We start from the raw sequence: 27,320 nt of genomic DNA, 5'->3' as shown, positions 1-27,320 counted from the left end.
ATGAGGCGCTGAAAATGATATCTGCAAATATTCTCCAAGTAGTCTTGGCTTGTTGACAGGAAATGTGTGTTCATGAGGCTGAGCTGCAGAGTACCAATAAGAGACTTGGTGAAATGGAGGAAACAATCCTGAATGTCAAAATTGTTACATCTTCAGTTGAAGCTCATTATCCTTGGAAAACCAGTTCGAAATCCTGGAATATTTGGAGAACGGAGGTGGGAGAAAGAATATCCAGGTCGTCGGTCTGTTTGTGGGAGTGGAGGGTAAGACTCCTGTTAAGTTCTTTGAGAACTGACTGCCACGTTTTTCAAGCTGGATGGGAAGGCTAGGCATTTCAAATTGAAAAGGGTGCACCGTATCCTGTCTTTAAGGCCAAAGGACAATCAATGTCCCAGGCTAATCATTCGCTTCCACAATTTTAAAGATCACCGGAGAGTCCTGGAGACGGTGAGGTGGTGGAACCTGGCTCCATGAGGGGATGAGAATTCCCCTCATTTCGAGGCCTCAATAAAGTTCAAAGGCAACTTAAGGCAGCTGGAGTGAATTATGCCGTGCATTGTCCTGTGAAAGTGATATCCGGCAACTCCATTAAGTCTTTCGATGATCCGACTAGTCCCTTGAAGACCTGCACCCTCCACCCACCTCCTGACAATAGCGCCACGCGGTTCTGACATGATTCAATTGAGGAAAAATTGAGCCTCATGAACACTCCCATTTCCTGTCAGCAAACCGAGACTGCTTGGACAATGTTTGCAAATATCATTTTAAGCGCCTCAATCCCACTCCCGCCCGATCCGACTTGGCCTTCGTTAGGTACATAAAGGGCAGGCAGCTGCACTGATGTTCTATGGCTCAGAAAATTCAAAATCCAGACTTACTCCCTATCATAGAATCATAGAATTTACAGTGCCGAAGGAGGCCATTCGGCCCATCGGGTCTGCACCGGTCCTTGGCAAGAACATCCGACCTAAGCCCATACCTCCACCCTATAACCCAGTAACCCCACCCAAATCTTTTGGACACCAAGGGCAATTTATCATGGCCAGTCCACCTAACCTGCACAACTTTGGACAGTGGGAGGAAACCGGAGCACCCGGAGGAAACACGCAGACGCGGGGAGAAAGTGCAAACTCCACATAGACAGTGACCCAAGCCATAATCATGTTGTTATTTGTCTGATTTCTTTGTCATATATCTTGTTTAATGGGAGGTGTTAACATTTGAGCGCTACAATTAATTTCTTTTTCTTGTCCTTGAGTGTTCCAGGGACTTATATTATCATTAGTGGTAGCTCTGCCACATGCTAATTATTCGTCGTTTTTCTTATTTTTTCCTCAATTGAGTCATGTCAGAACCGAGTGGCGTTATTTCCAGGAGGTGTGTGGAGGGTGCAGGTCTTCATGGTTCAAATTGCAGGAGGGGCACTTGGCTCCCATTCTATTGTTAGTTTTTTTCTTCTTCTCCTTGTTGAGCAGGCTGTCTCCTGATAGTATGGCCTTAGGTTCGCTCTGTGGGTCCCCATCTTTATTGAGGAATGACCCCTTAGAACTATTGTGGTCATGAATCTTTGGCTCTTTTATCATGTTGGGTTCCTATATTATTAACAATATTCTGCATGTGTACAGACAGGTTCTTTTGTCCGAGTAAATAACATATTAGGCACATTCTGGTGTCCTTGCTTGAGATGGGGGTGGGCAGTTATGATGCACGCCTGTAGGTGGAGCGAAAATCATCTCCTACTTTATTACTGGTGGTCCGCGAAATGGCAGTAACTAATGTGTTCACATATACACAGATAAAACGAATTCTCCGCCTAATTGCATTTCCAATTCTGGCGTCAGCCAATAGAAAATCTCATCCAAGGTCTTTTCCCTTTTGATATGATGATGAATTCCCTTCTTCCCAAGAGGAACTTTAAAATTAGTTACTGCCATTTCGTGGACCACCAGAAAAAAAGTAGGGCATCAACGGCAACGCCCACAGTAGCCCTATAGGGGAGCATCTGGTGGGGGGCCGCAGAGCGTATCGCTGGCAAGGGCAGCTCCAGCTGGCGGTACTCCTGGAAACAGGGATGGGTGCCAATGGGGCCAGGGATGAGGAGATGAGGGGACATGGGGAGGAAGAATCCGCAGAATCCAGCTGGCTCTCCATCCTTCGCAGTTGTAACATTGAGCACAGGTGTTTAATGTGTTAACATATACACAGATATGTGCCCTAGACCCTATCACTAAACTGTGCCTTGCACCCGTGCCAACTTAACTGGTGTCTACGTTTCTGGCTTGATGGGCCTTAACCCTAAATCTACATGGTACATCAGGAGCAGAGATGGCAAGCTGTGCTTCCCACCCTGCAACCTGGATCCCCTTGGCGGGCATCTCTGGGGTGACTGGACCTGGATGGGCTCGGCTGCTGCTCGGGTGTCGCAGGTGGCGTGGTGCTGTCTTGTTCTGCCTGCTGCCCACCAGATGCACCAGGGACGGGGGTGGGGAGGTGAGTCCGAGGTTCTTGCAGTGTTCCGCCACCTCCCCTGCTGGCATGTGGTGCAGAGTTAGAGTTCAAATGCCCTCCAGGTGGGGAGGGGCTGGGATGGGATCACGAGTGTGTGGGACGGGGGTTGGTGCCAGGGGCACATGCTTCCTACTCACCCTGTTCACGCTGAGGAGGTCGTGCAGTTTCTCATGGCACTGCTGGCTGGCCCAGACAGTGTTGCTGATGGCACTGACAGCCTCTGCCACCTGCACCCAGGCATTGCGAATGGTTGCAGCATCCTTCCCGGGCTGGGATACAAGGTCGCCCGCCTCTCCACCCACAGCGTTCAACAGGGTCTTGAGCTCGGTGTCTGTAAAACAGGGTGCTGCTCTCCTCACTGCCATCTTGCTGGCTGGGATGGTGTGTGTGGAGAGTGAAGTGTGTCTATGTGGCTGCAGCTTGTCAGCCTCCTGAGTGTCAATCCCAAATCCAACGCATCTTGCTTCATTTCTCATTGGAATTGATTGTGTTCCACGAGGCCATGGTGCTAGCCCCTTAACGGTCGTTGAATTGGTTCAGGTGCAGCGCCAGTTTTGCTGTCATAGAGCTCCACGAATCCTGCTCTGGTGTCAGCACTTAGTCACAGGAACAGAGAATTCCGCCGCCTAACTTGTGCAACTCGGAAAAATATCCTCTGCTCCTGGTTCAGTAACAAGTATCCTTGATTCAAAATTGGCATAAATTAGCCATGGAATGTATTCCGATGGAATTCCTGTGGTGGGATTCTCCGTCCTGCCAGACCCGTTTTCTGGTGCGGCGTGCCCTTGCCGGCAGCGGGATCCTCCATCCCAGCAGCCGACCAATGGGGTTGCCCATTGTGGCCACCCCCACACCGTCGGGAAATCAGCGGCCGTGAGTGCGGCAAAGTGGAAGATCCTGGCCCTGATGTGTGTAATCCATTCTAAATTTGATGCATTGCACAAAGTGCGGGATCCCTATCTCAGATTTATAGACTCTGCCTTGTCTGACCTACTCCTGTTAGATTTCCCTTGAGCCATATCATAAGTCTTGTTCGAGCAGTGCATAAAGGTATGTGGCCTGAGATGTCATCCGATCTTATTTATATGGCCTGATCCTTTTCTTCTACTAATTGGCTCTGATTGATCTGATATTGAAGCTGAAGGCACTAGTTCATAAAATCTGTTCATCTAAAGTCATCCTACCTTGTTCATTCTTTCAGCAATATATCTTCTTCTGTACTGTATCTTTTTTGCAGTGCAAATATTTTTGGTTGTGTTATTTATAAAAAATTAAATAAATATGATAAAAATATATTTAAAGACTTCCAGTGGCAGCCATGCTGTGAGTGGTCGCACATTTGGTGGTTCCTGCTTGAGGCTGAATTGTTTGGTCGTTGTTACCCATTCAAGGGGGTGTTAGCTGGTACAAAGTACAGGAACAGACAGAGGTAAAGATTCTCCTTCGGGTGGGCATGTCCTAGCCCTATCAAACAAGGTGGAGAACTGTAAGGGGACAACAGTCAGACCAGATGTCGCGAGGTGCGACAGAGGGAAAGATGGCGGAGAGATCTGTGGAGCCGTTGCCTGCTCAGTGGTCCACGGAACAGTTGGTGAAGTTTTTGACGGTCAGGTTTCGGCAGCAAACGCAGGAGGCCTCAGAAGACCTGGCTAAGGTAGCAGCCCCAGTACATAACCCACAATCAGGCTGAGTACAGTCCTTCGCCCACCGCAGAATCTTCTCCTTGTCTAGATATCTGGACAGATGTATCACCATCGCTCTCAGCTGCTCACCCACCTTCGGCCTCTTCCTCCGATTTGGACAGCCATCGAAACAGTGGAGCAGAGGTTGGAGGCACATAGTGCTCCACTCCAAAAGGTCAAAGAGTTGGTTGGGCACCATGAGGACTGGTTGGCCTCATTGGAGGCAGAGATTCAAAGGAAGCTGAGGAAGAAACTGGACAATTTGGAGAATTGGTCGAGGATGCAGAATCTCTGGATTGTGGGATTGCCCAAAGGCATTGAGGGAACGCAGGCCACCAAGTATGTAGCTAACATGCTTGGGAGGCTGGTGATGGAGGGGGTCTTTGACCGACCCTCCAAGGTGGAACAAGTGCACAGGTCGCTGAGGAGGAGGCTGAAGGAGGGTGAGCAACCTAGGGCGATGGTGATACATCTGCCCAGATATCTAGACAAGGAGAAGATTCTGCGGTGGGCGAAGGATACAATGAAATACACCTGGGAAGGGAATGTGATTTGGATGCACCAGGATTTGGGTGCGGAGAAGGTGAAGCATCGGGCAGGGTTTAACAGGGTCGAAGCCGCCCTGTTCAAGGAAGGAGTGAAGTTTGGTGTGCTGTACTCAGCCTGGTTGTGAGTTATGTACCAGGACCCTCGGAGGAGGCGAGCAGGTTTTTGGGAGACCTAGATTTGGGACTTGAAAGAACATAGAACATAGAACATACAGTGCAGAAGGAGGCCATTCGGCCCATCGAGTCTGCACCGACCCACTTAAGCCCTCACTTCCACCCTATCCCCGTAACCCAATAACCCCTCCTAACCTTTTTGGTCACGAAGGGCAATTTATCATGGCCAATCCACTTAACCAGAACTTTAGACTGTGGCAGTGGGGAGAGTGTTGGCCTTTTTCAGTTGGGTTGAATGTTGCATCATGTTGTATATTAATGCGGGTTATTGGGGTTGTGGGTATAAGGGGGAAGGCAGAGGAGCACGTGCGAGGGAGTGGGGGGGGGGGCGTGTTGTGGGAAGGCTGTTGTCTCCAGTGGGGGCCACCAAGTTAATGGATTGGCTAGTTAACCAGCCTTCCCGAACAGGCGCCAGAATGTGGCGACTAGGGGCTTTTCACAGTAACTTCATTTGAAGCCTACTTGTGACAATAAGCGATTTTCATTTTCAAATGGAGATAGATCTGTTGCGTGGGGTGGTTTGGGTTTTCTTGTTCTTTGTTGTGGATGGCATGGGGGTTGCGGGGTGGGTTGCTGACCTGGACAGAGTTGGTGTGGTGCAGTTGCTTAAGGGGTGATAGTGGCGGAAATCTTGGGGAGGCCCTAGGAGGGCGTGGAGCATGGACCTCGGGGAGCTGGTTAAAACAAAGATATGGCTGACTGGAAGAAAGGTGGCAGGGACCCAGACGGTGACCCGGGCCGGGACCCACCCGACCCTGCTTATTACATGGAATGTTTGAGGATCAAATCGGTCAGTTGAGAGGTCACGTATGTTCGCTCATTTGAGGAGCCTGAAGGTGGATGTTGTGTTTTTACAACAGACTCATATGAAGGTAACGGATCAGATGAGGCTGGGGAAGGGATAAATGGGAAGGGTGATTCATTCAGGGCTGGATATAAAGACGAAGTGGGTGGCAGTGTTGGTTAATAAGAGGGGTCCTTTGCGGTGGGGAGCATAGTGCTGGTTCCAGGGGTTAGATTTGGATGGTGTGCGGGACATTGGAGTGGGCGCCCATTTTGCTGGTGAACATTTATGCCCCCAAATTGTGATGATGTGGAGTTTATGAGGTGAGTCCTGGCCAAGATCCTGGGTCTAGGCAGACACCAGCTGATCATGGTGATGGATTTTAATATGGTATTGGATCTGAGGCTGGACGGGGGAGATGGTGGGACAGCTGCTATGGGCCAGAGGGGCAGTGTAGAAGCATGGAGAGAAGGTGAGCAGAAATCTTGCACGTCAGTTGAGGAGGCAGGTGGAGATTGGTCGGATGAGGGACTGGGGAGGGGGGCAAGCTGGTAATGGGGTCAAGCTGGTAATGGGGTCAAAGGAGGTAAATGGAAGTTGTACAGTTTGGAGCCCTGGAGTGGGATGAGGGCATGAGGTGGTTTTTGAATGGACTGGAGTTCCCAAGGGTGGATGAGGTGAGGTAGTACAGGGGCTGAAGGCCCCGATTGGTCTGGAGGAGGTGATGGAGTGTGTGGGGGCGATGCAGTCGCGGAATGGCCCCGGGCTCGGACGGGTTCTCTGCGGAGTTTTATAAAAGGTCTGGGCTAGAGCTGGGATCCCTGTTAGCGGAGATGTATAATGAGTCGGAGGGGTGAGTTTCCCCTCATGCTGTGTCAGGGTGTCTATCTTGCTCATTTTAAAGAGAGATAAGGACCCAGAGCAGTGTGGGTCATATTGCCCGATATCATTGTTAAATGTGGATGCAAAGCTATTGGCGAAGATGCTGACGGTGCGGATAGGGAATTGTGTGCCAGGGGTGATAGGGAGGACCAGACGGGGTTCTTGAAGGGGCAGCAGCTGGCAGCCAATATTCGGGGGTTATTGAACGTGATAATAATACAATTGATGGGCCAGGAGGTGGATGTGGTTGTGTCTATGGATGTGGAGAAGACGTTTGACAATGTGGAGTGGTTGTACTTATTAGAGGTGTTGGGGTGGTTTGGGTTTGGGCAGGGGTTTGTCGACTGGGTGAGATTGTGGTATAGAGCTCCTAAGGCATAGGGCAGACCAATAGCGTCAATTCAGAGTACTTGGGGTTGCATCGGGGGCCGAGGCAGGGGTGTCTGCTCTCCACTTTGCTCTTTGCCATAGTGATTGGACCCTTGACAATCAATGGCACTTCGGGTGCTGAGGGGGTGGCACGGCATTGAGGGGAAGGGGGTGCAGCACTGAGTCGCTTTATATCCTGATGACCTCTTGTTGTAAGTTGCAAACTTGGTTGAAAGTTTTGACAGGATTATGGAGATCTTGGGGGAGTTCAGTATTTTTTCAGGGTACAAGCTCAATATGGGGAAAAGTGAGGTATTCCTGATCAATGCCCGGGAATAGGGGGGGAGTTTAAGGAGGTTGCTGTTTCGGTTAGTATGGGCGGACTTTCAGTGTCTGAGGATACACGTGGCACAGAGCTGGGCCCAGATGCACAAGTTGAATCTGGTGAAATTGGTGGAGGGAATGAAGGACGACTTCAGTATGTGTCGCCTTTGTCGTTGGCTGGGAGGGTCCAGATGGTAAAGATGACGGTGCTCCTAAAATTTTTGTTTATGTTTCAGAATCTCCTGATTTTCATGCCCAAGTCATTTTTTAGTAGGGTGAATAAGGTGATACTGGGATTCATGTGGGCAGGTGGGCAGGTAAGGTTCCCCGGGCCGGGGAGGGTGTCTCTGGGGCGGGTGGGGGGGGGGGGGGGGCTGCTGCTGATGCTGCCGAATCTGCAGAGTTATTATTGGACGGCAAACATAGCTATGGTACGGAAGTAGGTAGTGGAGGAGAGGTTGGTGTGGGGACAGATGGAGGAGACCTCGTGTAAAGAGACCAGTCTGAGGGCGCTATTGTTGGTACCTCTTCCGATGTCGCCAGCCAAGTACTCCATGAGCCCGGTGGTGGTATCAGCATTGAGGGTGTGGAATCAATGTTTGCAGTACTGTAGGATGGAAGGCATGTCTCTGTGGGCACCGATTTGTGGCAACCACAGGTTTGTTCTGGCGGTGCTGGATGTGAGGTTTTGAGGGTGGGGGTATTTTGGACCTGTTTGTGGGGGGTAAGTTTGTGGAATTGGATGAGCTTGAGGAGGTGTACTTGATGCCAAAAAATAGGTTCAGGTACTTGCAGGTGAGAGACCTCTTGAGGGAGGGGTCAGGTTCATTCTGTTATGGGCCAGTGTTTAGAGAACCCCAAAGTGTATTATGGAGTTCACCTGACCCACAGCTTTTAATAGTTTGTGGTTATGGGGAGCACATGGCCCACTCTACAGGTGTGATGCAACAAAAATCTACAGTACTTTTAAATTCAAACACTGTTTACTTATGAAACCAGTTAACACTTTATAAACCCACAGTAAACATCTTATGAACTATCAACACCAATAAATCCCCCAAAGCATGCAGTACTCTCTAAGTAACACTTAATCTTTCCTTGCAACATCCATAAGACAAAAAGAACCTTTTATACAGAAATACGTCAGGTTTAACTTCACTCCTGAGAACAGTTACCACTTTGAAATCACCAAATGAACATTCTTTGGCTTGCAGAGATTCATACACATCTTGCTGTGACTGCAGCTTCTCCAAATCTAAAATGAAACTAAACACACCATGTAGCTGCGAGCCCAAAGTGAAAGTAAAAGCCCAGCTCCACCCACACTCTGACATCACTGATAAACACCCATTTCTTAAAGGTACATCCACTACAGCTATTTTATAGCCCCCATTTCTTAAAGGTACTCTCACATGACACCTCCCACCCAAGAAACAAAACAAAACAATCAACTTCAAGATGGTTTCATTTTTCACCTTTTCACTTTCCTTTAAGAAATATGGACAATGAATAATAAAACAAAACATGCAAACATTTGATAATAAAAAAATCAATTTTTGTTCTTCTTCCTCCAACTGGAATCCTTCTTGATTGACAGTCTCTTTGGACAAGAAGGTCTCTGCACGATCCATCCATTTCTCTACGCCTCAGCATTTCTTTTTAAAGTCAGATACTTTAGTTCAATCTGATCACAGAGTCCCTTGTAATTCTCCAACACAGGAGCATTGTTTATCACAGCTGTCAGGCAGTCAGATGCCTGTTGAAAGTCCGCTGTCCACTAAAGTTTCCGACATTTCTTTAGCAAGTCCATCAGTTGAGCAACCACGCTACAAAAATTTTGCACAAATGTTTATCAAATCCATTCATGCCAAGAAATTGCATTATTTCCCTTTGTCTCAAGGGTATTGGAAATGCCTCAATAACTTTTGTTTTCACATCCCGTAGGACCATTCAACCCTGTCCGATTGCATGGCCAAGGAAACTGACTTGGGCTTTTCCAAATTCACTTTTGGCTAGGTTTACCACCAAATCCGCCTCCTGAAGTCAATCGACTAGCTCCATCAGATGTTTTAAATGTTCTGGCTGAAATTTACCAGATCGTCGATGTATACCGCACAATTGGGTAATCCTGAAACGACTTTGTTAGTTAACCGTCGAAATGTGACTGGGGTGTTTTTCATACCCACTGGCATAACTTTGAATTGGTATATACCATCTGGAGTCACAAAAGCTGAAATCTCCTTCGCCCTTTCAGATAAAGGTACTTGCCAGTAACCTTTAAATAAATCCAGTTTGGCAATAAAAGCTGTTTGTCCCACTTTCTCAATGCAATCCTCCAAACATGGGATAGGATAAGGGTCCGTTCTTGTAACTGCATTAACCTTTCTATAGTCCACACAGAACTGTTGGGTACCATCCAGTTTTGGTACCATCACTATGGGTGAGCTCCATTGGCTGCAACCCACTTCAATTATGCCATTTTTAAGCATATTTTCAATCTCCTTGTTAACTTGTGCCAATTTTAAAGGATTAAGTCTATATGGATGTTGTTTAATTGGAACAGCATTTCCCACATCTACATCATGTATAGCCATTTTAGTGCTTCCCAACTTATCTCCACAAACTTGCCCATGTGATATCAATAACTATTTCAGGTCAGTCCGTTTTTCCTCTGGAAGGTAACTCAACAAATTATCCCAATTTTTAAGAACATCCTCGTTTTCCAATTTAATTTGAGGCATGTCCAATTCAAAGTCATCTGGATTTGGTTCGTCACTTTGAGTTAGAGTCATTAAAACCTCCCACTTTTTTTCTCCTTCCCTTTCAAAGTACCTTTTAAGCATATTCACATGACACACTCGGTGAGTTTTCCTTCTATCTGGCATTCTTACCACATAATTCACCTCACTTAATTTCCGTTCAATCTGATGAGGTCCACAAAACATTGCTTTTAAAGGTTAACCTACCATTGGTAACAATACTAAAACTTTATCTCCACTGGCAAAACTACAACCTTTGGATTTCTTATCCGCTCCCCGTTTCATCACATTTTGTGCAACTTTTAAATGGTGTCTAGTCAATTCACCTGCTCTATTTAATTGTTCCCTAAAATTTGACACATAGTCCAATAATCTAAGTGCTGATTTCTCACTCACCAATTTTTCCTTAATCAAGTTAAGTGGTCCTCTTACCTCATGACCAAAAAGTAGTTCAAAAAGACTGAATTTGGTTGACTCATTAGGTGCATCCTTAATTGCAAACAGTACGAATGGAATTTCTTTATCCCAATCCTCTGGATAATCGTGACAATAAGCCCTCAACATTGTCTTTAATGTCTGATGCCACCTTTCGAATGCTCCCTGCATTTCTGGATGGTACGTTGTTGATTTAAATTGTTTTATTCCTAAGCTATCCATAACTTCTTTGAATAACTTGGAGGTAAAATTTGTCCTTGATCCGATTGTATTTCTGTGGGTAGTCCATATCTTGTAAAGAATTTAAGTTACTCCTCCACAATCTTTTTAGCTGTAATATTACGTACTGGAATGGCCTCTGAAAACCTAGTAGACACATCCATTATAGTCAAAAGATAATGATTCCCACTGTTCGTTTTAGGAAGCGGTCCTATGCAATCAATTAAGACCTTTGTAAAAGGTTCCTCAAATGCTGGAATGGGTATTAAGGGCACTGGTTTTATCACTGGTTGAGGTTTCCTGATCACTTGACATGTGGGACATGATCGGCAAAATTTAACTACATCTTTATGTAGTCCAGGTCAATAAAAATGACTTTGTATTTTAGCTTGAGTTTTCCTTACTCCCAAATGACCTCCCACTGGTACCTTGTGTGCAACTCTCAACACCTCCTTTCTATACCTTACCGGCAATACTACTTGATGAACTTCTGCCCACTTTTCTTCTGCCTGCATCTGTAAAGGTCTCCATTTTCTCAACAAGACATCATTTTATGGTAATAACACTCTGGTATACATTCAGATTCCTCTTCCGTGTATGCTTTCTGATACATCTGTTTTATTTCTATATCTCTCTGTTGAAACCCTGCCAATTTTCCTGAACTAAAAATCTCCGCCTCATCCTCCACCTGTTCTTGTTCTTTTCCAACCATCTGATCAAAAATCATTTCTGATAATTGAACTTCAACTTTATCTTCACTCTTTGATTTCTCCTCTAGTCATAACCTGTGACTTTGCAACCTTGTTACTACACAATCCAGAAAAATCTCAGGATATTCAACCTTCAACACTTTAGTTGTCTGATTTTTCACTGGCTTATCAACCACAGTAGACATCACTCCCATCTGCGATCCAGCTATATCATTACCCAAGATAAACTGTATTCCTGGACAAGATAGTTTCTCTATTGCTCCTACTACCACTTCACCACTCTTCACTGGACTTTCCAACCTTACCTTATATAATGGAACACTACTCTTCTCTCCCTGAATTCCACATATTACCACCTTTTCTGGCAATATTCTTCCCAAACTACGTAACTCCTCATCTCTTACCATTAAAGATTGACTAGCTCACGTATCTCTTAAAATTGTGACTTCTTTATCTGCTCCTTCTGGTACACATGAGTAAACTTTACCCACACAAGTAAATTCTTTAGAGACATCTGGCACCTTCTTATCAATCACCTCTCGATCAGGCTGTACAATCTTTTGCACCTCCTTTGCTTCACTTGGGCTTTCCTTTACCACTTTAACAAACCCCACTGTCTTATCCTGTTTTACCACATCAGCCTTCCCAATGCTTTTCTTCAACAACCAACACTGTGACTTTACATGGCCTAGTTTATTACAGTGAAAACATTTGAAACTTTCCATTTCTTTTCCACCCTCCTGGATTTATTTTTTAATCTGAGGTGCACACTCCTTATTATCTCCCATCAGATCTCCTTTACCTCTACCACTTGAGTATTTCTCTTTTCCCCAGTTTCTATCCCTCACAGGCTGAAATTGATGTTGGAAACCAAGCTTTGATTTAAGAGCTAATTCATAATCATCTGCCATTTCTGCTTCTAATCTCGCAGTTTTAACCATCTGCTCTTCTACATGCATTCTCACTATATCAGGAATTGAATTTTTAAACTCCTCCAAAAGTATAATTTCTCTGAGAGCTTCATACGTTTGGTCCATTTTCAAAGCCCTTATCCACCTATCTGAATTACTCTGTTTGATCCTTTCAAGCTCCATGTATGCTTGATCAAATTCTTTCCTTAAATTTCTAAACCTTTGTCTGTAGGCTTCAGGCACTAGTTCATATGCACCTAAGATGGATTTTTGCACCTCCTCATATGACTCAGATACCTCTTCTGATAGTGATGTAAACACTTCATTAGCTCTACCTACCAACTTTGCTTGAATCAGTAATACCCGCATCTCCTGTGGCCAATTTATTTGTTTAGCTACCTTCTCAAATGAAATGAAAAAGGCTTCCACCTCCTTCTTATCAAATCTTGGCACTGCTTGTACATATTTAAATATATCCCCACCAAGCCTTCGCATTTGATGCCCTTTCTCTTTATCCTCATCAATATCCTCAAACTGTACGTTTCCCTTTACATCCGCCAATTTTAACTCACTGTCATGTTTTATGGCTATTTTCCAAAGTTCAAACTCTCTCTCTCGCTTTCTTTATCCTCTCTCTCTCTTTCTCTCTCTCTTTCTCTCTCTCTTTCTTTTTCCCTGAACTGTATCTCCCTTTCTCTTTTCCTTTGTTCTGCTGGGGCCATTCTTTCCTTTCTTCTTTCTCTTTTTCTTTTTCCTTTCTATCTCTTTCGTATTCAAGCTGCTTTAATTCTTTCTCATGTTCCATTTGTTTAATTTTTAACTGAATTTTTGTCATTTCCAATGAGTCAGACTGTATCTCAGGTAATTTTAAATGCTTAGCCACCGCCATAATTACCTCATCTTTTTGCATTTTGTCAGGTAATGTTAACGGCAATGGTTTTGCCAAATCCAAAAGCCTGTTTTAGTCTCTGTCCATAAGGTACTGTGTGAGACCGTCTCCCCCTCAAAAAACTTCAGAGCCTCTGAAAGAGCCATTGTCCACACCACACTCCCTGCTTAAACTGGAATACCACACCTGAAAAGCAAACAAAATATGCTCACCCCTCACTGTCTTTAAGTTCACTGCCAATCCAATAGATAGACTTTTATCCCCCTCGAGCCCCCAATTTGTTATGGGCCAGGGTTTAGAGAACCCCAAAGTGTATGATGGAGTTCACCTGACCCACAACTATGAATAGATTGTGGTTATGGGGAGCACACGGGCCCACTCTGCAGGTGTGATGCAACAGAAATCTACAGTACTTTTAAATTAAAACACTGTTTATTTATGAAATCAGTTAACTCTTTATAAACCCACAGTAAACATCTTAACAACTATCAAAACCAATAAATCCCCCAAAGAATACAGTACTCTCTTAGTAACTCTTAATCTTTCGTTGCAACATCCAGAAGACAAAAATAACCCTTTTTACAGAAAGACATCAGGTTTAACTTCACTACTGAGAACAGTTACCACTTCAAAATCACCAAATGAACATTCTTTGGCTTGCAGAGATTCATACACATCTTGCTGTGACTGCAGCTTCTCCAAATCTAAAACAAAACTAAACACATCCTGTAGCTGAGAGCCCGAAGTGAAAGTAAAAGCAGACAGACAGGCCAGCTCCACCCACACTCTGACATCACTAATAAACACCCATTTCTTAAAGGTACATCCACTACAGCTATTTTATAACCCCCCGTTTCTTAAAGGTACTCTCACATGACAATTCCCACAGCTTTCACCTCCAGCGCTACAGGACAAGCTTCTGTCTGAGGATGAGATAGGCAAAGGCAAGGTGTTCATATATATATGGGGAGCTGATGAAGAAGGAAGGCACTCCAGTGGAGGAGGTCCGTGCAATTAGGAGGAGGAGGTGGGAGGGGCGATGTAAGCTGGGATATGGACTGAAGCGCCGCAGATGATAAAATCATCTTCATCATGTGTAAGACTGAGCCTCATACAGTTTAAGGTTGTGCATAGGGCTCATATGATGGGTCTAGGATGAGTTGTTTTTTTCTAGGGGTGGAGCATACTTGTGGCCGGAGTGCAGGGAGCCCAGTGAACCATGTTCATATGTTGTGGGCATGTCTGAAGTCGTAGGGGTTCTGGAAAGAGTTTGTGAGCATAATGCCAACGATCCTGGGAGTGGAGGTGGCACTAAGCCCATGGGTGGCGATATCTGGGGTGTCGGAGGACCCGGGAGTGCAGGTGGGGAGAGAGGCTGTTGTTGTAGCCTTTGCCTCCCTGATAGCCTGGAGGCGGATCTTGTGCTGTCAGGACTTGTAGCTGCCAAAAGCAGGGGCATGGGTGAGCGATTTTGCAGAGCTCCTCGACCTAGAAAAAATCAAGTTCGCCATAAGAGAAGCAGAGGAGGGGTTCACCACAAGGTGGAGGCTTCTTTAAGGGACAGCAACACGTCAACATCGGGAAGGGGGGGCAGGGATTTTTGTGTTCTGTTTGGGCTGGGGGGGCCTTGGTGTAAAAGGAGGGGGTGGATGGGTGGTACCGTGTAATAGGGACAATTGTGTATGGTTAAGTATTGCTGTTGTCGATGCCCGTTTCTGTTCTGTATATATTTGAAAATACCTCCAATAAAATATAAAAAAATAAAAAAAAATCTTTTTTAAAAGCACATTCTGCTCGTTTGTGCACAGTTCCCTGGGAGTTGCCATGGCACCTACACCCTAAGTCACTCCCAGTTGCCTGGGATCTTCGTGGGGCTTAAACACTGACTCTGACTGTGGTGTATCCCCCTTGGACTCCAAGCCAGGAATGGTACAACACTGCTCACACCGCACCACGCTCCTGTGTAGAGCAGATCATTTGACTGCTGAAGATGCGATTCACATGTCTGGACTGCTCAGGTGGCTCTCTGCAAAATACACCAGAGAGGGGCTGCCACATCATTGCAGTTTGCTGTGTCCTTCCCATCTGCCAATACAGAGAGGTGAGGCTCTGCCAGAGGATGAACTAGAAGAGGAAGAACCCTCCTTGGAAGTCAAGATGAGGAGATGCAGGAAACCCAGGGGGATGCTGAGGGACAACATGATCACCTTGAAAGAGGAGGGGAGACATTGCAGGCGTGCCCTCGATACCCTCAAACTGAAAAGGTTCCAAAACAAGTAAAACTAAGTTAAATAATCAGGAAACATCACCTGTTGCCCTCCAAACCATTTTGTTACTACTGAGGGAATAGTCGGACCATCGCTGAGACGACAGGTCCTGCATTCACACTTGGGTCTTAAGAGATCATGATTCACTAGGATCAGAAGTAACTGTGGTCATCGGTATCCTGCTACTGCACTCACTCTATCAAATTAAAGGTCAACAAAGAAGGACAGTGATGTGAGTCGAGGCTGGATGCTTCTTGTGCCATGTAAGGATGCAACCACTGATGGGAAGTAAGTGCGGACCAGGGTAGGGCTGTCATTCTAATGTGCATATCTTGGTTTGGGACAGTATCAGTAACGAAACTCAGATGCACAGAGAGTCACATTGCTGATGAGCCATCCTCAGACATTGCTACCCCTTGAGGACTAATGATTGAGAGCTCACCCATCATACACTCCAAATAAAGAATTACACCCATCTCCCTGTCAACACACAAGGGTCTTTTAAAAAGAGGTTGACATCTCATGACTGTCGATCTTAAAAAGGGGCAGTCTGGGTGTGAGAAAGGCTGAATTTTGGAAGAAGAGGACTGCAAAGATCCAAAACAAAATGCTTTTATCTGACCATTACATCCACATGCTCATTGAATACCTTTCAAAAAATGTAATTTATTCACAGTGACACAGTACCTGTGGCCATGAGGTGGCATCAAAACTTTTTCACATTCCTAATCCTACCACTACACTGTGGTGCAACCCCAACATCTGCAGCAGGGGTGGAGGCAGCCTGCTGACTGCTATGTCCTGATGCCTGTGATGACCTTGGTGGATGTCCCCTGGTGACCAGAGCCCTGTAGGGGCCCAGCCTCATAAGTGTATCCTGATAAGGGGCAGAAGCACCCTCGGCAGCTTGCGCTGCTGGAGTTGGTTTGGCAAAGACAGAGGGGCTCTGAATGGCTTCACACCCTTGGCATGTCCTGAGTAGAGTTCTCTGAGGTGTCCGACTGATGCGCATCCCCCCTGCAGCCTAAACCCTGCAGGAGATGGAGTACCTGCAAAAAATCAAGATGCCTTGTCCTCAAGTAGCCTCCATCCTGATTGTGCCCACCAGGATGTGTGGTCATGAAGTGCAGGGCTGAGTACAAACCTCGCAGGACCTGCAGGATCAAGGTATCCATGGTGGTTGCCGACCTTCCCATGGTGACCTCAAGGCGCTCGCAGGTCAGGGACACAACATCAGACAGACTCCCCCATCGAACACTCCAGTCTGCTGAGAGACTATTCAATCTCTGCCTGATATTCCACTGCCTCTCTTTGCACCTCCACCAATCAATTGACAGCCTCTTCAAGAGGTTCATCATCTGACTGGTACTGAGCAGGTGGCTGGTCTCCAGAAACCCTCCGAGTGCCGAAGACCTGGCTGTCCCTATCTCTAACTGCTGTGAGGACGTGTCAGTGAGATGTTCTCCAGGGGTTGGTGCTGGGCTCAGTCACACATTAACCACATATGTGCCAGAGCCTCAGAGAACACTACCCCTCCCCCCCACTGTTTATCTTATGTCTAACATTGTTATTACTATCATACATTTCTGTTATCATTAATACATTATCACTTCCCGATCTTACACCTTCCAGTCTTTGAATTCAAAGGATTTAGTGGCCTAGAGGCCTTATAACCCTTCCATATCTCATTTGCACTGCTGTCAGAGGAGTGGGAGACTCAGTTACTGCTGGTTCTTCCTGTAAGTTTTGAGGTTGTTCTGGGATCTGGGTACGCTTTCATCCTTTTCTTCCATTCTTTTATGTTGAGCCTGTTACCACCGAGATGGGAGGAGTGCACTGGCTGTTTCTAGTTTCATTACTCCACGGGTCACAACATATATTTAAATAAATTTTCAATCAATTATACGTCCAAATATGCACTTTATCTATTAACCTCAGAATGAGCACTCAATGCCCAGGTTTCTTCCACAAACAGCAAAATTATTAATTTATTACAAAATAGTCTTGTCAAGTAGACAGGCAAAGCTTATTAACATACCTTATGAAACATGAAAGTATAATAATTACTCTTTCGAAATACTCTAAACAGGGTTTTTCAAACTCAGGGTCGCGACCCGCAGGTGAGTCACAGCCAGGTGTCAGGAGGGTCACGGAGTGATCGGTTGTGGCGCTCCCGACCGTGGGAGAAGCGCCCAACTGCCGCGACTGGCTTATAGGCCGAGAATACTGCCCACGTCTGCCAGCAGCCACAGCATTCTGCCTTGCTCCATTCGATTGGCACCCGATTATCCAATGGGGATTGTCACATCCTAATGTCACATCCAACATCTAATTGTTCTGCTGACCAATAGGAGGAGGAGGGGGGTCGGTACCGCCGGTGGTGGACGTTTGGAGCTCGGGGCCTGTGAAGGATACGGAGAGCGGCTGAGTGAAGTTTGTGTGAGGGGTGAGAATGGTGGGTCACGATGCTGGCAGTCAGCACCAGCTCACTGGCTTCCACAAGTACTTCAATGCCAACACCATCACAGGGAAGAGGAATTGATCATATACAGGGATTGCACAATGTGTTTGTTCTTCAAACTGAGATCCAAGAAGAAGGCACCAGCAGCAATCATAGAAAATAAATGATGTGTGGTTCTCCTCTGGGGCAGGGCAAGTGGAATTTAAGCACCAGCATGTGAAATCTGTGTGAATGTTTGAAAACTCTGCAATCGTGTTGCTATAATGGTGTATTTTAAGTTATCAGTCTTCACAAATAAACCTCATGGGATGCCATGTGCTGTGTTTAAAGAAAGAGTGGCGTCCGCATGCATGCCCGCTCAGGCAGATCCGATAGTGCACAGGCCCGGTGCCTAGCAGTGGAGACTGCCACGTCCTGACTTCAGCACCCTATCCCAGTACCGTCTTGTCCTGACGTCAGCGCACTGTCCCTGTCCCCTCTCCTGCTGTCCCAGGACCAAATATCTTTTTTTAAATTGTAGAGTCTTCGCACCAGAAGTGGTGAGAGAGAGCAGGTTATTCGCCCAGCATGCACACTGATGTCACGCGGTCCGTGCTTTGGCTGCAAAATCCTGGAGAAGAGATTCCTTCATTTTGTAGCTGCCAGCAAGAAAGCAACAGGAGTGTGTTAAGAAATGAAAATGGATCAGCTTGTAAAAAAGAAGAGAGGGCCAGAGACACAAACAGAACGCATTGTGGATAGCACAATTGCTTCACAGGTCCAGGGTCCCAGGTTCGATTCCCGGCTTGGGTCACTGTCTGTGCGGAGTCTGCACATCCTCCCCGTGTGTGCGTGGGTTTCCTCCGGGTGCTCCGGTTTCCTCCCACAGTCCAAAGATGTGCAGGTTAGGTGGAGTGGCCATGCTAAATTGCCCTTAGTGTCCAAAATTGCCCTTAGTGTTGGGTGAGGTTACTGGGTTATAGGAGGTGTGGACCTTGGGTGGGGTGCTCTTTCCAAGAGCCGGTGCAGACTCGATGGGCCAAATGGCCTCCTTCTGCACTGTAAATTCTATGAACTGAATCTACTGGAGAGAGTTTCTCAGGAGACTCCACGGCAAGACAAAACAATGCTGGTGTGAGCTCCAGGGCCTCTGATGAACAACCCATTAAGAAGAAGCTGAAATCGGAAACCAAGCAGTATAAAGATGACTTCTTGAGGTATGACTTTATTAATTGTGCCAGTGCAAATCAGGATGCAAAGCCCATATGCGTTGTGTGCAGGGAAGTACTGGCAAATGAAAGATTAAACCCTCAAAACTTCAAAAGTATTTGAAGACTAAGCATAGAGAGTTTGAGGACAAACCTCTTGATTTTTTTCAAAGGATTCAGCGAGAACTTAAATCCTCAGCTGAAGTCTTTAGCAGAAATTTGGCATTGAATGACAAAGCAAGTGAGATCGTGAGGGCCAAGCAGGCTCACCTGTCACATTAAAGGTAAGCAAAAAGTCAGTCGCGAAGTTCGGGCAGCGTGAGTCATGAAGGTCGGCAAAGGTCAGCTGGCGTGGGTCGCGAAGGTTGGCTGGCCAACATGGCTCTCGAAGGATGGCCGGTTGGTAAAAATGGGACCCGGGTAAAAAAGTTTGCAAAACACTGCTCTGACAAACACACACACACACACTAAAATAAAATACAGAAATTATGCCAAAAGGTTAAAAATCAATGGTTCAAGGAAAAAGATGAGATTGTGGAGTCTTTGAAATGGCTCCTGGGTTATATGGTTAGTTTCTCAGCACCAGTTGGTGAAACAATTGATTCTTGCGCTTTCTTTTAGGTGACTTTGAGGAAAACGTGCCGACACTCAATTTTAGCATGTAGAGCAACTTAGGAGCAGCTTCTAGTCACTTTGGGGTTTGCAGCTTCAGGAACTCTGTGTTCTATACCCAAACAGTTGATCCTTTTCACTCCTCCACCAAAGCAAAACCCAAACCAGCTTTTGTACACAGTTTTCCAAGCATGATTTTTCTTGAAAGCCATAATCCACCATGTGAACCTTGTATTAAACAGTCCATCAGGATCATGAGGTTTCCAGCTCCTTTAAAGCTACTTAATTACCTTTTCTTGTAAAATTCTGGGCTAGATTCTCCGCCCCAAGGCGCCGACGATGCGGATCGCGATCGGGCAGAAAATCAGGCGTCCGGACAAAGGCGAGGTGCACGTCAGACTCTGGGCCGACCGCTATGCTCCAGCCCCCCCACTGTCAGCATGATTGACTTCCTCACCGGTGCACCAGCGGAAGGATACAAATGGTTCATTAGTGGGCCGGGCGCCAGATTCTCTGAGCCCACTTGATTCTCCGATCCTCTGGGCCTGGAATCAAGTGGGCACAGATTACAGCAGGTCTGGACAAATGTGGCCCTGACATGGTGGGCCTCGCTGTGGGCAAAAGGGGTAATCCCTTAAGGGGGTTGCCCCCAAGGTCCACCTAAGGGCCACCCTCCCCCTCCCACAATGCCAGACATGCCCATCCCAACCCCACCAGACCACACCCCCACTGCCCCACCTTGAGACCCCTAAATAAAGGGACCATCCAAAGACACCCAAAATAAAGGGACCCCCACAGAGACTCCCTAACTTAAAGGAACCCCCCGTACAGGGACTGCTTAACAAAAGGGATGTCCCACAGAGACACCATAGCTAGAGTGACCCCCCTGCACACAGACTCCCCCCCTCCCCCCAGAGAAGCGACCCTGTCTGGAAGCTAGAAAACAGTCTAGACACAGAGGCAGTGAAAACAATTACAGTTGTAACACTCACCTGCAAATTTATGCATGGCCAGGAATACGAGGGATTCCTGATCTGCGCTTAGTAGCAATTCTCTGGCGGGAGAACATTGTCTCCCAAACGAAGAATCCTGCCCACTGTCTTTTCCAGGAACAGCAGTAACTACAGGCCTTGCAATAACCCCTTAAGGGACAGTGACTGTTAAATAACACAAATTTTTCCAGATTGTTCTTGGTCCTTGAAGATGAAGATGCATCCTGTTTACTTCATTCTCTATCTGAGGTCTATCAACATTGATTATTGCTGTTAGAGAGTGTAGAGTGCACCTAATTCGCATGGGATGCGCCAACACATTCCTCTTGTTTGACTGAAATACATACATATATTACTGAAGGGACACATTAGGTTGCTGACGCCAGCTCTGAAAATTTTATAGAATTTAATGGATGAACCAGGGTGGCATTGCCAAGGTGGCAGCTGGACAGTGCCAAGGTGCCCACGTTCCCGGGGGAGGGCCAGGGGGCTGATGGCCCGGGACACCCCGGTGAATCCCATGAGGTGTAGAGGATGTCGGACGGTTCGTTGGAGGGCCCTCCTGGTATTCTCCAGTCACGCTGCACTTGTGTGCAACGAGGCAAGAGAATTGCACCCATAGTGTTCTTGCAACTTGAAATCTATTTTCACTTTCTATCACCTAATATTTACATGTTATCAGAATTACAATTTGAAGTTTTTGGCTTTCATCTAATTTAGTCCCTATCTTGGCCAGTTTGTCCCAATTCACCTCTTCTGGATTTTTTCTTCACTCATTTTCACAGTCACTGATATTTTCCCCATCACATTGCTTTGCAAATATTTAGCAGATTAGTTGCTATTAATATCCTCATCAGATTTCAAACAATGACACAGAATGCATTAATTCTGAGACATTGCCAATGATTGGTTCCAATTGCAGGATATAATGGAAAGTTGTGGGGAGGGATTCTCCAGCCGGCGACATCAGAATCACAAAACGCAATTAGGGCGAAAAACCACACGGGAGCCGAGAATCATAGCTGGTGCCGGGTGCCTGACGGAATGCGATGCTTTGGTCTCTCGACTGCGACGTCAATGCATTCTACTCTGCACGGACAGTAAAGCCATTGGCATATCATTGACGGGCCCGATTTGGTATACTTTGGGACCTCCGCGCTGCTCAACCTCAGCCAGGAGAAAATACCAACAGCGAGTTTCACTTGAGGGTTTAAAATACAGGCACCTTGGCTGCTGAGGGAAAGGGAGGAGGTAGGACATGTTCCCAGAGGCGTGACAGTGGGTTGCCAGTCTAGCCATTGACATGGCTGGCTGTGGGGGGCTTCTGCCAAGGACGAGGGAGGGGTAACGGGATGCAACCAGGGGATGGGCCATGGGGTTGGGGTGACACCCCGGGACTGGAGTGTCTAGGCACGGGCCGTAATTGCAGCGGCCTGCAAGGCACCTATTTTGCTGCGCACCCCATTGGCCGTCTACTGAGGCCCGTGGTTGCTTAGAACTCCACCGGCCATTTGGGCGCCCCAATGCCACCATACCCGCACTCCACTTGCACCCCACCAAACCCTCCCAACTACAATCAGGTGCTACCCGCCGGTGAAGCGTCACGCGGCCCACCCAAGGGGGACGTCCACAGTAGCCCTTACAGGAGGGCGCCGGACGCGGGCTTCAAAGCATATCTCGGGTATGGGTAATGCCAGTCACTGGTACCCCTGCTTGCAGGGCTGGGTGCCGGGCCCAAAGGCCCCTTCGGTGCCGGTCACCGACGTGCCGGGGTGCAGTGCAAAGGTCAGAGTGCCAGGGGGACATCTGGGGATGGGTGTGGAAATGGGAGGTGGAGAGGAGGGGGACACACAGGGGCAGGACCTGCAGTGCAGGCCGGGTCCACCATGTCGCTTATTGGACGTGAATGGCACAGGTAGTACGCACCGTGTTAACAAATCTGCTTTCACCCCCTGCAGGTAATGGCTCTCGGAATCCAACCAGGAATGGTGTCCTTCATCCTGGCCACCGCAGCCCTGGGCGAGGCACTGAGGCTGTACGAGCAGGAGCTGCTCGGTGAGGATCCTGCAGCAATGGAGCCTTCTCCAGAGAAACAGGGACCAGCCGGTGAGGATGGAGAGCGGCCGTCCAATAGGCCATGGAGGAGGTGGGAAGGATGCACCGCCTTAGCCCTCATGTGTACCAGCAAAGCCCGTCATTCGAGGATCTGCTAGACCAGGCATGTTGTCGAAGACTCTGCTGAGCAGCGGCACTGTATGGCATATCTGCAGGATCATGGTGCACCTGGAACGTCAAGGGGGAGGACAGCCGTTCCCGGTTGCCGTCAAGGTGACGGTCGCCCTGATGTTTTATGCCACGTGGTCCTTCCAGGAGCCGAGCTGGGACCTGTCAGGGATCGCAGAGACCTTGGTGTACTGGTGCATCCGTGCTGTCATGGGGGCCCTGTATGTCCAGTCGGCACAAAATATCAAATTCATTGTGGACTGAGCTCACCAGGGTGCCCAGGCAGCGTGGTTCATCACCGTTGCCGGAATGTCCCAGGTCCAGGGGGTGATTGACAGGATGCATGTCCCCCTATGAGCACCGGCTCATGACAGGGTGGTCTTCACAAACCGAATGGAAATCCATTCGATGAACATGCAGCTGTTGTGTGACCATGTGATACACATCATGCAGGTCAGCGCCCGATACCCAGGCAGTGTGCACGGCGCCTTCATCCTGGCACACTCGACGGTTCTTGACACCTTGGAGGCACCCCCCCCGGGTGAGGGGTTTGTTCTTGGGTTGATTTATTGATTGATTGATTGATATTTATTGTCACATGTGCTGAAGTACAGTGAAAAGTATTTTTCTGTGGCCAAGGGGACGTACATAGTAGACAAAAAGAATAATCGACAGAGTATATTGACAAATGATACATCAACAAATAGTGATTGGTTGCAGTGCAGAACAAGGGCCAAACAAGCAATACATGAGCAAGAGCAGCGTAGGGCATCGTGAATAGTGTTCTTACAGGAACAGATCAGTCCGAGGGGGAGTCGTTGAGGGTGACAGGGGTTATCCACTGTGGTCGTGGCTGATGATGCCTATCTGCAGGCCACAGCCCGACATGGATACTCACTACAATGACGCTCATGCCACAACCAGGGGCATGATTGAGCAGTGCATCAGCATGCTAACGATGCAGTTCAGGTGACTGGACCATTCTGGAGGGGCCCTCCAGTGTAGCACTAGGGGAGTCTCCTACATCGTGGTGGTGGCATGCTGTGTCTTCCACAACACTGCATAGCAGGGGAGCGACGTGTTTCCAAGTGCCGATGGAGACTCGATGGGCCAACTGGCCCCCTTCTGCACTGTAAATCTATAGTTCTATGGTGTTGGATGAGGAGGAAGAATGCCAGGCTTTGTCCGATGAGGAAGATGCTGGGTGGGAGAGGATGGGCAGGAATGAGGGTATGGGATTCAAGCATGCACAGGAGGCTGCACAACATGTGTGCAAGGGCTGGCGGGCATGGGACACTCTAATTGCCTCCAGGCTTACCCATTAGGGGGCTTGGCCAATGGCATGAACATCCAATCCCATTCCCACACTCATCCCCCCCCCCGCTGACCGACCCCCACCCATGATCACCCTCCCTACACCACCCCCCCCAACGCCCCCCCCCCCCCGAACCGTCCGTCCCCCTCACTTGCCCCCCCCCCCCCCCAACACAACCCCCATTATGATTCTTACCTGCCGCATTATGGGGTGCAGGCCCTGGGTTGGCAGTAACAGTGGGTCTGATCCACGGGATGGAGGATGATGACACACTCCGCGATATGCTCTGGTGCTCCGTATCGTTTGACCATGTCTGACTCCTGCCCACGGTAGTACTTTTCACCATTTGCCTGGGTGATCTCTGCATGTGAGCTGGCCATTCCATCATACTGTCCCACTGAACCTTTGGGGTGGTGGAAGTGGGATGGGGTGCGGGGGGCTTGGTTGGGGTTGAGAGGGAGGGTGAGTGGCGGGGTACCAGGGCGATGTGCAGTGTCTGACCTGGGGGCCCGGCTCAGGGCAGCCAGCACCCGGGTAATGCCATTGACACCCTCAGCCATAGCCTGTTGTGACTGAGCGAAGCTCTGGAGCGTCGCCGCAATGTTCAGGTGGCCCTGGTACATAGATGCCCGTGACAGGGCAGTCCTGGCCTCTGCCTCGGCCATCGCCCGCACAGATTGCCCCAGGCCTTAGGCATCCTGACCCATGGCCAATACCGTTGTCCCCAAGGCCTCCACCATAGGTGCCACCCATGCTGTGTTGGCCTGAATGGCACGCATGCTCAGCACCGCCTCCTGCCGCTGCAGAAAGTTGGATTCCTCCAACTGCACGTGCAGTCGCTGGATGGTTCCTGACAGCCCGTCATGTAATCCCTGGCTCTGTGACTGCATCTCCAGTATCGATGGGATCGCCCTTTCCAGATGCCTGAAACCCGTCAGGATGGCAGCTAGTCCCTGGGGTCGGGCCACCCTCCGACCATCCGCCACCTTGGGGGTTCCTACCTCCACCTGATGTACTACTGCACATGCGTGGTGCGCACCAGATAGTGCCCAGGAGCCTCTCCATTATCATACCCAATGGAGGTGAGTGCCTCTGGGACGGTGGAGTGTGTTAGAGACAGCTGTGATGGAAAGTCGCTGTCGCCCCAGACTGGTGCTCGCGCTGCTGTTTGAAGGCTCTCCTTGCTATCCGTTGCCACTTCATTGCTGGAATTTACTTGGTTTGGGGTCGGGTGCGAGGGATACCAGAAGGACCCACCTCGTCACGAGGTGATCCTGCAAGGCATAAGACATGACGCATGATTGGATCGTGGGTTGGGGTGGTGAGGGGGTGCTGAGGGACTGGTGTGGGGGAGGTGGTGTGGTGTGTGGGTGGTGTGCAGGAGATGGGGTAATGTGGGGGTAGCGTGGGGTAAGTGCGGTAGGGGTCATGCCACATGTGACAGAGGGATACCACATCTTAGCGGGGTCTCACTTGGTTGCCTGATGCTGACCTCACCGGACACGTGCAGCACAGTGGGTGGGCAGCTGCTGGCCATTGTGGCCAGGGAACTGGGCCATGGCGTGCAGTATGGGTGTTGGTATGTGGTGCAGGTTGGGGTGTGAACAGACTGCTGGCGGATGGGGTTGGGTGATTCTCCGGATTGGGGGGGGGGTTATGAGTGTGTGGGAAGGGGGTCGGGGCCAGGGGCATGGTGCTACCTACTCACCCTGACTGCCCAGGTGAGGTTGTGCAACTTCTTCCAGCTCTGCTGCCTGGTCCTGGCAGTGGGGCCCATGGCGCTCACAGCCTCTGCCAACTGCACCCAGGTCCAGTGTACGATGAGGGTGGCACCCTTCTTTTCACCCGGAACAGTGTGGCCCATCTTTCCTCCACAGCATCCAGCAGACTCTGGAGCTCTACGACTGTGAACCAGGTGCCGCTCACCGTGCTGCCATCTTGTTGGCTGGAACGAGTGTGTGTGGGGACTGGAGAGCTAATATGCAGCTGCAGCTTGTCAGCCTCGAGTGTCAGTCCTGATCCCGGTGAATCGGACACTGTTTTTCATTGGAATCGCTCTTGTTCCATGTGGCACCTGTGCTAGCCATTAATGGTTCAGGACTGCTGCCAATTTTGTTGTCATGGAAATCCACCGATTCTGTCCCGGAGTCAACATCTGAAACGGAAAATCCTGCCTGTGATGCTTTAGCTTCAGCCCTCGCTGCAAAAGATAGAGAAGAAACCTGGAGGATAAATAATCTCAGGCCATATTACAACAATGTTACCGGCTAAGATGAAGCAGAGTACAGAATATTAAGAATTGAGGATTGTAACAAAATTAAAATAAAGTCGTGATGCTCCAGGAAGCAGTTTGATAGGGACTGAATAAATTATGAAAAGAATCCTTGTGCAAAAGACACGGCAATGCAGCATAATACATCAGCACGTAGTGCTGCAGAATGAAAGGTTCTGCTGGATCGGTTTCCACTCGGTCAATTCTTCATCTCAGACAATCCATCAGAATAGAGAACAAGGCCCTTGCTGATAACAATGGAGAAAAATCTGGAGGATAAATCAACTTAGGCCACATTACAACAACCTTACTAATTAAGATCATGAAAGTTATAAAACAAAATTGAGAACTGCAGCAAAATTAAAATAAAGTTAATGATATTTATTTCTGTGGCTAATGGTTTTATAACAAGATTACCTTGCAACAGATATAAACCACTAATGATTTGTTGCGTGCATAATATAGAGGAGAAATACTCACATTACCATGCAAATTGTTTTAATGACACTGAATTGCCTGCTATTTGGAAATTGTCGGAAATTTAGGAGTACAACATCAGGATTAAAACAGTAGCTGTTTTTCAAGGTCAGTTTATTTATTTTGTCGAGCTAGGAACCATCTCTGTCAGTAGTTAGCAAGTTTGAAGGATTTTGAAGACAAACTGATGTATGATGGGTTAATCTTTTCTAATTGAATGAATGAAAGAAGTAATTAAGACCGGCATTTACATAGCTCTGAATAACTCAAAACCCAAGTTCATTACATAGAATTTGGGGATTTATCTTCAGCAATTCAAT

Source organism: Scyliorhinus torazame, chromosome 8 (genome assembly GCF_047496885.1).
Source record: "Scyliorhinus torazame isolate Kashiwa2021f chromosome 8, sScyTor2.1, whole genome shotgun sequence".
In the NCBI taxonomy this organism is placed as follows: Eukaryota; Metazoa; Chordata; class Chondrichthyes; order Carcharhiniformes; family Scyliorhinidae; genus Scyliorhinus; species Scyliorhinus torazame.
Note: the sequence above shows the minus strand (reverse complement) of the source record.